At 40.2% G+C, this 12,935-nt stretch overlaps 1 protein-coding gene across 1 annotated transcript in view; it reads right to left on the reverse strand.

The window, feature by feature from the left end:
• Positions 1-12,935, reverse strand: part of NECAB1 (N-terminal EF-hand calcium binding protein 1) — a 67,262-nt gene that overhangs the window by 20,623 nt on the left and 33,704 nt on the right. The gene's annotated exons all lie outside the window — the stretch shown is intronic.

Genomic DNA, 12,935 nt, shown 5'->3' on the forward strand with positions numbered 1-12,935 from the left:
AACATTACTTATAATAGTTATTTATTATGTTATGTTACTTTGCAATTTTCTATTTCCTATTTTATATGTCATATCAAAATAATTTCATAAAAATTGTTTATGCTTATCTTTACAGAAAATAACCCCAGGGCAACTGAAAAGTAGTTATTATTGAGTAAAACTCACTAAGGAATAATCTATTTAAATTTCCTTTGATCATGGAACGTTTCCTGCCCTATGTGCTTAGATCCTACATTAGTAGGACAATGCCTTGGGTTAAAACTTTAAATTGAAGTTATTAAATTAGTCAGAATAACTGTACTAAAATGTAAAAGAATTCAAGACTTTTTCATTTCAATCATTAAGATCTAATTCTTCAGACTGTAGGACGGAGCCAGAACAGAGTAAGAATAAAATCATAATTTCAATAGAAGCCATATCCAGAGATGCCGACTGCATTGACTTCACACAAATGCAACTTTTACAGCATCCTCATTGTAAGAATAAGCAAAGGCATAACATGCCAAACTATCACATAGATTCAACTTCAGTTTTAGCATGTGATACAAACTTTATAAGTTTATCAAAGTATTGTTAGGAATAAATTACATTTAAAATCTGCCTAGAGAACTGCAACAGTGACAATCTCTGCTAACCACTTGCAGTGCTGGCATAAGAGCAATGAAATAAAACAGGCAGCCAAGAGTCTTATTATTAAGTGTACCATGCAGCTTAGACACAAGAAACTGTGGTTTAGCTGTGTTTTATATCAACAGGTAGCAAGGATATGTGTAACGCCATTGCTCCTGGAAGAAGGTTGTAAGAATACAAAGAAAACATCTAAGCTGTTGGTGGTTTTGATAGGTACTGAGAGAATGATAGGTACAGGAGAATGGCTAGATTTTTAAATGTTTCTTTTTCTGCTGTGAAGTTTTTTCTAAGCACTTTTATGTTTAAAGGTATGGCTATGAGGGTGGTGAGGCACTGGCACGGGTTGCCCAGAGAAGCTGTGGATGCCCCCTCCTTGGAAATGTTCCAGGCCAGGGTGGATGGGGCTTTGGGCAACGTGGTCTAGTGGAGGGTGTCCCTGCCCGCAGCAGGGGGGTTGGAACTAGATGATCTTTGAGGTCCCTTCCAACCCAAACCATTCTCGAATTCTATGATATTAACTTAATTAAGTTGGGGGGGGGTTTGTTTGTTTTTGTTTGATTTTTTGTTTGTTTGGTTAGTTGGTTTTGTTTGGTTTAAGTTCTGACTATTTGACGCATCTTCCCTGCTACCAGCAAAAATTTGAACGTTGTCTCTTTCTGACCCAGTAGGTATAAGACTTCCACAAAAAAAGATCAAAGAAGTTCCCAAGAGTTTTCATTACTCTGATAAGGAGCTCGAAGGAAAGGGGTGAAGCCCTAGAAAATCCTTGCACGACTGCTCAGAATTCATCGCCTGCAGCTTTTTGAATTTATCTGCGTTTCACTTGACTTGCACTAACAGTCATGACCTTTAATAAATTTTATAGATAGAAAATCCTATGAAATGAAATTCCAAAGCCTTATTTAATAATGTCCCTAGATAAAAATAGCTGTTTATTCATAAGGTCATCTCTGCCTTATAGCAGGATGCGACTGGTGATATAATTAGCACTATCACCAGCATTACTCTCTTCAGCTGAGTTTACAGATGAACAGCTGAATAATGGATTTACGCAAAAAGCATCCAGACTCTGGTTCTAACCACTGGCAACTCTGTCTCATCAAAAATTAGGGAATGATAAAAAAACAACCCAAGGAATTTAGGTCAAGTCAGCCATGGTCAAAAGAAAAAAATGTTCTGGATGGTTCTTTTTAGGAATCTACAGACTGCATTTAATCAGTTTTCTAGCTATTTTAGCTAGAAAAAGTAGAATATGAGAAACAACTGAGCCTGCAGTAGGAACAGTTCTTAAAAGAAACAAGAAAACAAAAAAAGAAACAGGAAAAGCTTCTATAAGTAGGTCAGCAATAAAGGAAGACTAGGAAAAATGTAGGCCCTCTCCATAAGGAAATGGGAGACCTGGTTACCCAGGATATGGAGAAGGCTGAGGTACTCAACGACTATTTTGCTTCAGTCTTCACCGGCAAGTGCTCTAGCCACACCACCCAGGTCAAGAAGGCAAAGGCAGGGACTGGGAGAATGAAAAACTGCCCATCATAGGAGAAGATCAGGTTCAAGACCATTTAAGGAACCTGAAGGTGCACAAGTCCATGGGACCTGATGAAATGAATCTGCGGGTCCTGAGGGAACTGGTGGATGAAGTGGCCAGACCACTCTCCATCATATTTGAGAAGTCCTGGCAGTCCGGCGAAGTTCCCACTGACTGGAAAAGGGGAACCATAACCCCCATTTTTAGGACAGGAAAAAGAAGAAAACCCAGGGAACTACAGGCTGCTCAGTCTCACCTCCGTGCCTGGCAAGATTATGGAGCAGACCCTCCTGGAGACTATGATCAGGCACATGGAAAATAAGGAGGTGACTGGTGACAGCCAACACGGCTTCACTAAGGGCAAATTGTGTTTGACAAACTTGGTGGCCTTCTGTGATGGGGTTACAGCATTGGCGGATAAGGGAAGAGCAAATGACATCACCTACCTGGACTTGTGCAAATAATTTGATGCTGTCCCATATGACATCCTTGTCTCTAAACAGGAGAGGCATGGATTTGACAGATGGACCACTTGATGGATAAGGAAGAGGCAGGATGGTCACGCTCAGAGAGTTGCGGTCAACTGCTCGATGTCCAAGTGGAGACCGGTGATGAGTGGTGTTTCTCAGGGGTCAGCATTGGGACTAGCGTTGTTTAACATCTTCATTGACTATGTGGACAGTGGGATTGAGTGCACCCTCAGCAAGTTTACTGATGACACCAAGCTGTGTGGTGCAGTTGACATGCTGGAGGGAAGGGATGCCATCAAGAGGGACCTTGACAGGCTTGAGAGTTGGGCCTGTGTGAACCGCATGAAGTTCAGCAAGGCCAAGTGCAAGGTCCTGCACATGAGTTGGGGCAATCCCAAGCATAAATACAGGCTGGATAGAGAATGGATTGAGAACAGCCCTGAGGAGGAGGACTTGGGGGGGCGGGCTGTGGACAAGAAGCTCAACATGAGCCAGCAATGCGCACTTGCAGCCCAGAAAACCAACTGTGTCCTGGGCTGCATCAAAAGAAGCGGGACCAGCATTTGAGGGACGTGATTCCCTCCCCTACTCTGCTGTCGTGAGACCCCACCTGGAATACTGTGTCCAGCTCTGGGGCCCCCAGTACAAGACAGACATGGACCTGTTGGAGCAAGTCCACAGGAGGGCCACGAAGATGATCAGAGGGCTGGAGCACCTCTCCTACGAGGACAGGCTGAGAGAGTTGGGGTTGTTCAGCCTGGAGAAGAGAAGGCTCTGGGGAGCCCTTACAGCAGCCTCCCAGTACCTAAAGGGGGGGCTACAAAAAAGCTGGAGAGGGACTGTTTATGAGGGAGTGTAGTGACAGGACAAGGGGTAATGGATTTAAGCTAAAGGAAGGTAGATTTAGATTAGATATTAGGAAGAAATTTCTTATGATTAGAGTGGTGAGGCACTGGAACAGGTTGCCCAGAGAGGTTGTGGATGTCCCCTCCCTGGAAGTGTTCAAGGCCAGGTTGGATGAGGCTTTGGGCAACCTGGTCTATTGCAGGGTGTCCCTGCCCATGGCAAGGGGGTTGGAACTAGATGATCTTTGAGGTCCCTTCCAACCCAAACCATTCTGTGATTCCATGTTTAAAAGCCTAATGCAGCCTGAGCTTATTAACAAGTTCAGTTATTGCTCTGATATTTTGATGTTACAGTTTTTATCTCTTTGTTGAGTTCTGATTACTCAGTAAGGATTGGTTAAAAAATTCTCCCCAAAATTTTAACTTGATAAAGCTTTGAAATTTAAACAACACAAAAATACATTTAAGGCATCTGCTTTACTCCACTTTTTTCTCTTTTGCTGAAAAACCTTTGACAATTCTTTAGAGTTCAGTCAAGAAAGTCTAATCTCAAGGACTTTCTTCAACAACTGCTTAGAATCCTCTCTCATTTCATAGATACAATGTTGAACACTCTTACTATTTTAGAGGGGTATGTCTGATATTAGAGCTGAATGAAATGCCTGTAAGAAATGGAGGTGGTGGTGGCACCATACTTGTCATTTCTCTGAATGAACAGTATCTATGAAATTTTGAAATTATTGTTATTTATTTCTTAGAATGAAAAATTGAACTTTTTCTTTTTTTACTAAAATAATCTTTTTTTCTTCTTTTGGCCCAATATTTCATGCTTTTTTTTTTTTTTGCTGCAACATAGCCAACATCTGCCTGGAAGGGCAGGATGTTTTCTTCTGCATCCAGTTTTGTATTCCTGAGGCTGGACACTGGCAGTGCAGGGCACGTAATGCCTAACTTGTAGGCTGCCGCATCTTTTATTGGTTTTCTGTCTCTGTCTTTCCCTTTGTCTCCACTGTGAAAAGCATGAATTTACAGCAAATCTTTCAACCCTCGTTCCCCTCCATGGTATTAAGTGGTGCCTAGCCACTGAAGGTACCTGAAGATAGCTGATAGGATGTGAAAACACGCCTTTAATGCAAGAAAGACAAATCCTGAGTCTGCAGTTTGCTCGACTAGCTGGATGATAAATATTCTTAGAGGAAGTTTTCTGATGTGGAATTTAGAAAGTACTCAGTCTTCATGAAACTCTTCTTCACCTATGATCTTTTAATCAGTACCTTACATTTTCCAAATAATTACGAGAATCAAACCCCCTACTCGCTGTAATGGGAGGAGATACAATATATGTCCAATTAAACTAATGCAATAGAGTTAACTGTCATAAAAAGACAGCCTGATGCAATCAAATATACAGGAAGAATAAACTTAAGTGCAGTTAAGAAATATATTAGATAGCAGTATTTTTTGTCACTTTGCTTACAGTATTAAGTATTAATCATTGCATGCTGCAGTATGTACCACTGCTGTTCATTTGTTTGCCGTCAGTGTTTTATGTAATCTTCATCCTGAACAGATTTGTATTTCTTTATAAGGAGTAATAAAATGAATAACTCCTCTTTGTTCTAGCTTTTCATTTCCATTGGAATCTCGATATTTTGTCCACTTTAAAATACCAAGATGGGAGATGGCTATGGTATTTCAGACTGATGCTGACCTCAGAAAACTCAGTGATAAATACAAGGAACAAATGAACTAGACTCAAAGCCAATGCATGAAAATTAATAATCAGGATAAACTGAGTCATACCTGCCTTAAGTTATTCTTTGGCAGCAGCTATTCATGACATTAATTCCACAAAAGGTGCATTTGTAAAAAGTGCAAAAAACCCTAGATTCTGTGGAAACTCTTAATAAATTCTAATCACGTGCAAAAAGTGTTACCAGCCAATTTAACACAGATTTTGAGAAAACATCAACAAAAAAAATTTAAAACTTTGTTTTTGCTCAAACAGAACATTAGTTGTGGAAATCTATTGTTGACATATGTTTGTCTAGCCTTTTTTCAGTTATTTTGATTTGCAATATAATAATTTACATATTCACTGCTATTACTATTACTGAAATATGCAATTTAAAAAATCTAGGTATTCTGGTTTATAATGGGTATCAACTCTCCAGAGTGCAGTGATTTACATAATTACCATAAATGCACCATCAGTAACTAAATTGCATGTCCCTGTGTTACTCTTTCAGCTCTTATAATCTTCTCTTTGACTGGTTCCTATTTTTAGACTAATCAAGAAGTTTTCTAGTAATAACAAGGCTGCATTGACTTCACTTTGCTTTGGGTTTTTGTGAGCAAAGTAAAAAATGAATGATTTCATAGGAGAAAAGACTTAGACATGCTGTGTCAGTCACTGAATCCAGCATCTTGCTGTACACACCACAGACTCCCTTTTCTATGTTTTTGCAAGAAACATGTAAAAAGCAGTTACACTGTTTTTTGCTCCCAAATGCTTGGAAGGCTATTCCAGAACTCAGTTGTTCTATTGAATAAGAATTATCTTTCATTTCCATCCTAAACTTAATATGTTTACGTTTTGCATATAAATGAGTCACGGTTACTGATGCTTAAGTGGTGTTTCCTACCTCACAGAGTCCAGTGCCCAGCTATCACAGACAGATCATTTGGTGTCCTTCATACAATAGTTGCAAAGGAAGGAAGGAAGTCCCTCCAAAGCAAAGAACATGAGACTTTTTACAGAGTCTGAAAAAGTGCAATTTTGCAATGCCCCATCCTTCATTTCCTATGCTTGCCTGCCATTCCTTTCCATGGAAGTCTGCAGTGCTTTTTTCTCCAAAAGCACTGTACCTCTTATGTTTACAGGAGGAGTGTGCAATCAGAGGTCATCTCAATTCAATTTTCAAAAAAATGCACATTAATTATTCTAGCCAAAACACTTTCTGGCTTTCATCTATATGAGAAAGATCTTGTACTGTCCTGGTTTTGGCTGGGATAGAGTTAATTTTCTTCCTAGCAGTTGGTATAGTGCTGTGTTTGGGATTCAGTATGAAAATAAGGATAACACACTGATGTTTAGTTGTTGCTAAGCAGTGTTTACAATTAATTCAAGAACTTTTCAGCTTCCCAGGCCCTGCCAGTGAGGAGACATGAGCCTTCTGCAGGAGGTGCACAGGAAGCTGGGAGAGCACAGCCAGGACAGCTGACCCAGACTGACCAAAGGGATATTCCGTATCATATGATGTCATGCTCAGCATATAAGCTGGGAGGAGTTGGACAGGGAAGGATGTGGCTCGGGAACTAGCTGGGCATCAGTCATTGGTAGCTGAGCAATTGTGCTGTGCATCACTTGTTTTGTATATGCTATGATGATGATGGTGATGGTGAGTATTATTAATTATCTTCCTTTTCTATCCTATTAAACTGGGTTTTTATCAACCCAAGAGTTTTTCTTTTTTTTTGATTTTCTCCTCCATCCCACTGGGCTGTGTGGTCGTTTTAGCTGCTTGTTGGGTTAAACCACAACAGTCTTTTTGGTGCCCAATGTGGGGCTTGAATGGTTTTAGATAATGACATATCTGGCCAGGGTGTGTTAAAACAATTTTTTTATAAGCATCCATTATATTAGTTTAATAGTTGCTAGTCACAATGTTGTATTATTTGTTCTCAGGGTTGTGTTATGTAAAGCCTAGCTTGCTGTATTCCCTGCGATCCTGTTTATCATCTCTGCAACATGGATCAAAGTTAATGTTTTGGTGTACTGTGTAAAACTGGGTTATGATATGATATGTTTGTGAAGACTAATCTGGTATTTGTACTCAGCATTGCTCTTATCTCTGTACTTTGGGAGCCATCTCATGGAAACTATTAATAATTACACTCTTTACCTTTTCTCCTTGGAGAGTCAATCTATGGGGGAGAAAAGGGGACGCACTTTCCTCCGCTCCTTCACTTCCCCCTTCTCCTTCAGACTAGTTAGAACAGCTCTCAAGAATGCTGAATACCCTTGGGATGTTCAAACCAGCATGCTCCTATTGCTATGTCTCCTGAATGTGGTTCAGGTCTCATTTAGGGTTAAACAACTATTTAAGAATGCCACCCAGAGATCTGCCCCGAGGCTGGATAGTTATGAGTGGCAGGGTGTGTGGGATAATATGGGCAAGTATCTAGAACAGTGGGCACCTCCAGTGTTTTGGAACTTCACCCCTGAACAAGTGCAGAATCCTGAAAAACTAATAAAATATTTGGAAAAAAATACGCTGTCATGCTGGCAATTGCAGAGAGACACAGTCACTGTGAGGTGCTGAGGCCTGGACCATGCCTATCAAACCCAGTGGTTTTGAGGAAGAAAAGAAATGTAAAGAAATGTAATGAAAACAATGAAATAAGGATGATGAAAAGATGACACAGAGGAACAGGTTAAGGGGGCGGGGGGGATCTTCAATATTTGTTTAAACAATTTCCAACTGTGCTGACAGTCCTTCTTGGTTATTTTGATGTTCCCTTTACTTTAGATTTAAATAGATAAATGCTTTCTATTGGCTGTACAAAAGTCCTACCCAAGTCTATCCAGGAGGTTGCTGTTGTGTCAGAGTTATTGGATTTGTGCTTTAGATATAAAGTTATACAGGGTCAAGCTCCACTCTTACTGGATCAAAGTTTCATCTTATAAGCACTGTTAACTATAAAAGCCAGTTTCAGTTTACTTTAAAAAAAATACATAGAATCTTTTGCATCATTTCCTCTTGACATTAAGATATATGATGTAATAAATATGATCAATATAGCCTAAGAAAAAGGTTAGATATGAAGCTTTTTGTTGCTGGAAGTTCAATCACTTTCACGGTGGGTGTGGTGATCTTAAGTCACTATTGAGACAGCTCACAGGGTGGTCTCCATTTGCAAGAAAACAGAAACAACTACATGGGCACTTAGTGCCGCTCTCCCGAGGAAGCATCTCTGCCGGGCTCAGTTGCTCTCAGCGATTCCCAGTTCCTGCCATTTCGCTGATGTGCCAATGCCAAAAGTCTGAACTGTTGTTGTTGTTGTTATGGAAGTAAGTCAAGAGCTGGTATGCTGTACATCAAGACCATCATCAGCTCCGTGATAGAGTAATGTGTTAGGTAAGGCTCAAGCCGACAGCCACTGAAATCATGGAGCAGGAAGCATGTCCCATCCTGAAATCCCCTTGGCACAGTCACTTGGCCACCAGCCAGCTCTGGTTAGACTTTCATCAACTCTGCCATAGGAACTGCTCTGGGGAGCAGGGGGTTTAAAATAATCTGAAGTGGTGCCTGCTTCCCCCCAGGCCTCTGCTGCCAGCCTTCGCTGTGCGGGTGCCAGTGGTGGTGCCAGTGGGACACATGGGGATGCGTCCTGGCTGGAAAACTACCCCGTGCTGTTGGCAAAAGGGAAGGCAGGAGGCAGGAGGAGAAGGGAGTGCACCTCAGCTGGTGAAAAAAGTGAACTTCAGATGGGTGTTATGACTGTGATAAAAAGTCACTGTCGGATCAGTGATATCACCAGCTTTTCCTCTGTGAGACAGTTCCTTGGGAAAAATCCTCTGGAAGCCTCAGAGCTATTCGAGTACCTTAACTGGAGTTTGGTGCCATACAGAGCCCCACCTGGCTTCCAGCTGCTGCCCAAGAAGGAGGTCTCCTTTTGCCCCTGGGTCTCCTGGAGGTCCTGTGTGCTATTTGTCAGGCCTGTGCAGACACTTTGACGTCCTTGAATAACCCAGGTTTTCTAAAATACTACTAGGTGCGTATGTTTAAACCCCTGAATACTTCTATATTGTAAACTCCATTTCATGTGAAAATGACATTTTTGGTGATTAAATGAGCTTTTGCTAGGTTACTGAGTAATGAATAGTTCACCACCACCAGCAGGTTGCATTTGCAATAAGCTATAGCAATACCAGAAATAAAAATGATAGAGCAAACCTTGTTCTTACTGAATAGCTGACAAATAGCAACAATTTTATGGCTTGATAACCTAAGGAAGACACCTTCTTTGGTTTGCAAGTTTTTGATTTTCAGTATTCGCAAGTCAATAGATCCAAGATGTCAAGCACCTAAGAAAAACTGGTCTATTTTTATCTACCTACATCATTACTGAGTGGCAGATTTTATTTTCCGTGCTGTGGGTTGCAAACTTTCTCTTCATTGTATTTATATGTGACTGCAATGTACATACAGAATGTAATAAAAATGCAGCTTGCTGAAAATGTTATGTCTATTTGGATAATAAAAAAGTTAAAATTAAATGTTTTAATAAAATATGCTTGTGTTTTGCTATAAAAGACACCAGAAAAAATTATTAAAGAAACAAGCCTTCCAATGCGTTTGTAAAGGCTTGCCAAGTCTTTTATTTTTAATGCTTTCTGTATATAAAATGAAGAATAAACAAGATAAACAGAACTATCCCAGCTTGTACTTTGATCAGGAAAATACCAACCCGGCAGGTACAAGAAAAACAACTGTCACTGATGATTAATCTGTTCTAACCACTCCTGTATACGTAACTCACACAGACTCTCCATCCTAAGGAGAGAAATAATCAAATATCAAATCCCAAAATCCCTCTAAAACCGCTCAGATATGTGTTTCCCTTCCTTTTGTAAGGATAACTAAACCACAGGAGAACAGCACCAAAACAAAAGGCCTGTAGCCTTGTTCCCAGCATCCTCTGGTAAGATGATTTTTGTGTTAAAATATGTTGATTGCAAATGCAACTCAGTCTTTTCCCTGCTGAAAGGTGTTCCTTTCCATATCTATTTCTCTGCATTTTTAGCTTAGCACCTTCCTGTCAAACAACAGACCTGAACCACTCCTACACCAATGAGTGCTTCCTGTCTTCCCATCTGATACGCTGCCCTGTAACTGCTTTTCTTAGTAAAATGTCTGAAATTGAGATTCTTACTCCCCTCACGCTCCTTGTACAGCAACGAGACCTGGGAAAACCCCTCCTTGTTTGAAGGAGGCACTAAAAGCATAAGGTACTATTTAGTTTGTTTAGGCAGGAGGGATCTGGCCCCAGAACAATGAAAAGAAATCTGGTTTCTTGAAACTGCTGAAAGACTGGAACATTTTGTTCCCTAGATGACTTGATATTTTCATTTTCAGATAGCACAGGACTGGAAGACTGGGGAAGAGCTCAGTCCAGGAAAGCTGTGCTTTCAAACCACAGAGGGCAATAAAACACGCAGCAATTATGCTGCAATTACCTTGCAGGAGTCAGTTATCTGCTAATCTGTTGGGTTAAAAATATCCACACATGGAAATAATTTGGAGTGATGGGGACAATGTGGTTGATCTAGATTTAAATCCAGGAGTCTGTAGCCCTGCCAAACTCCAGTTGCTCTTGGTGAGAGATCTTTTTGACTAAAGGCTGAACAGGTTGGGAGTATTTGTAAACAAAATCTAAGGTATTGTTGTGATTTTCAAAACTGATGATGAATTAAAAAAAAACCCAAGACAACATGACTTGAAATCCATTTCATTTGCAAAAGCTACTTGGTGCACACTTGTGTACTGGATATACGGATATGAGTCAAATAATGCCACTCACTTTGGTGTTATCAAACTTAGATTAATGTATGCCAAAAAGTAAAGAAAAGTAGATTAAATGCTACATTTTAGGGGGTTTTAATTTCTATTTCTGTTTATATCTGGAATAACTAGGGTTTATAGATTAGGGGTTTAGATTTTTCAGACATGTTGATCCACTCTTCAGCTTTTTGTTGAAGATTGACATATCTTTCTTCTCTGGGGTTTCCTTGGAAACTGAAGCTGAACAATTTTTCTAGGGCTCCAATTCGGCAGCTGCCTCCTGTGCAAAGTACCTACTGAGTATGGGCAACATGAATTGGTGGGAAAGCAGGGATTTTCTATAGGAAGGACTGAGTGGTGATTGTTTATCTGACTCTAAACTGGATAAATAAAATGAATGAAGTACCAAGTTGCTCCTTTTTCCCAAAAAATATTTAAGACTGAATGAGCTGCCTACCTGAAGTGGTGTGCACTGTGGGAAAGTTTAGCAGAGACTTATAGTTAGAGGTGCTGAGCTTTCTTAAATCCACAAAAAGTCAGAGGGGATGGAAAGCTCGTGGCCACCCTGAGGACTGCAGAGTGCAGTTCAGGTTCAGTCTAAGAAGTTTTTACTTTTGGTTTTTAATAGGAGAATTTGGTTCTTGGAAATTCAGTCCTGGTCATTGTAAAGTGACTCAGCCACTCTAGATACACCATGTCCTTGTAGCTCCCAAAGTGTAGGTCTTCAGCTCTGGGCTTTATTTCTACATACGATTTTTCCAACTAGATGATGGCTTGGAAGATAGTAATAAATGCTCCCATTACTTAGTGGTTATTGAAGGGGTTAGGTGGTGGCAATAGCAGAGCAGTGACAAAGTTTTACTCTGTAGTAGGAGGGGAGGCCCAAGGCTTGCTCTGCATACACACCAACAGCCATTCATAACCAGACCACTCATTTCCCACTACCTGCTTGTTTGAGCTGGGGAGCCAACTTGAGCTACATCACATCTAGTGTGTGTCTCTGGCGATGAACACCATTTATCCAGGCTATCTCAATATGCTAACTACCTTTTGTTGCGCTTCCAGCTCTGATTTTAGGTGGATATATTCCAGATTTTAGACTTCAATAAAGCTTGGGCTCTTTAAGATGAAAATTGTATTATATGCTCTGCAAGGATTTATCAGGTAGTCAAGTCACATAACTTATCTGTTTCCTGAGAACTGAGTTCCTGTTCCGCATAATCCCAAATTTGAATTGAGAATTTAGTTTCCATACAAAGTCATAGTTGCTGGGCATATCCTTGGTAGAAAGCTCTATTTTAGAGTATTTGAGGATACATTTTTTGTTTGACTGTGTTCACATAGTGTGTCTACTAATTGGAATTAAAAGTATTTTTTTCCAGTGTAAGCCTTGCTCTAGTTCTGCCACCTCTAACGCATAGTCAGTTGGGATATTCCTGAAAGAGAGAAAACCCATTAAACTTGAATCTTCAATCAGGAAAATAAAAATCAAAGAAATTGTGGTTTGGTGTTTGGTTTTTTTTTAGGTGGGTTCTTCAAGCAGACAAATTAAGCACTTATTAATATTCCAGATTTTCTTATCCATTTTCTAGTCAGGCCAATGCTTACTTCTTACATCTCCGATTACTCTACTGGGACTCCTCCTCTGTAATTAACTTCTGAAGTAATTCTTAAATGCTGTGTTCTATTTACTTCCAGTAGTTATCAGATGACATGTCCTGCCCTTTAGCAGTAGTTTATACACATTATGCATAGCTAGAATAAACTAATTTGTTGCTTTTCCGTGTCCAGCCCAATGAGGCAGGGAGTCAGTGCACGTTCACTTCATTAGGAGTGGAAGATGCACAGCACGAGCAGAGAAACATTCAACTTACTGGCTCAAGCTCTAAATAAA

Source organism: Balearica regulorum, chromosome 2 (genome assembly GCF_011004875.1).
Source record: "Balearica regulorum gibbericeps isolate bBalReg1 chromosome 2, bBalReg1.pri, whole genome shotgun sequence".
NCBI classification, from domain to species: Eukaryota; Metazoa; Chordata; class Aves; order Gruiformes; family Gruidae; genus Balearica; species Balearica regulorum.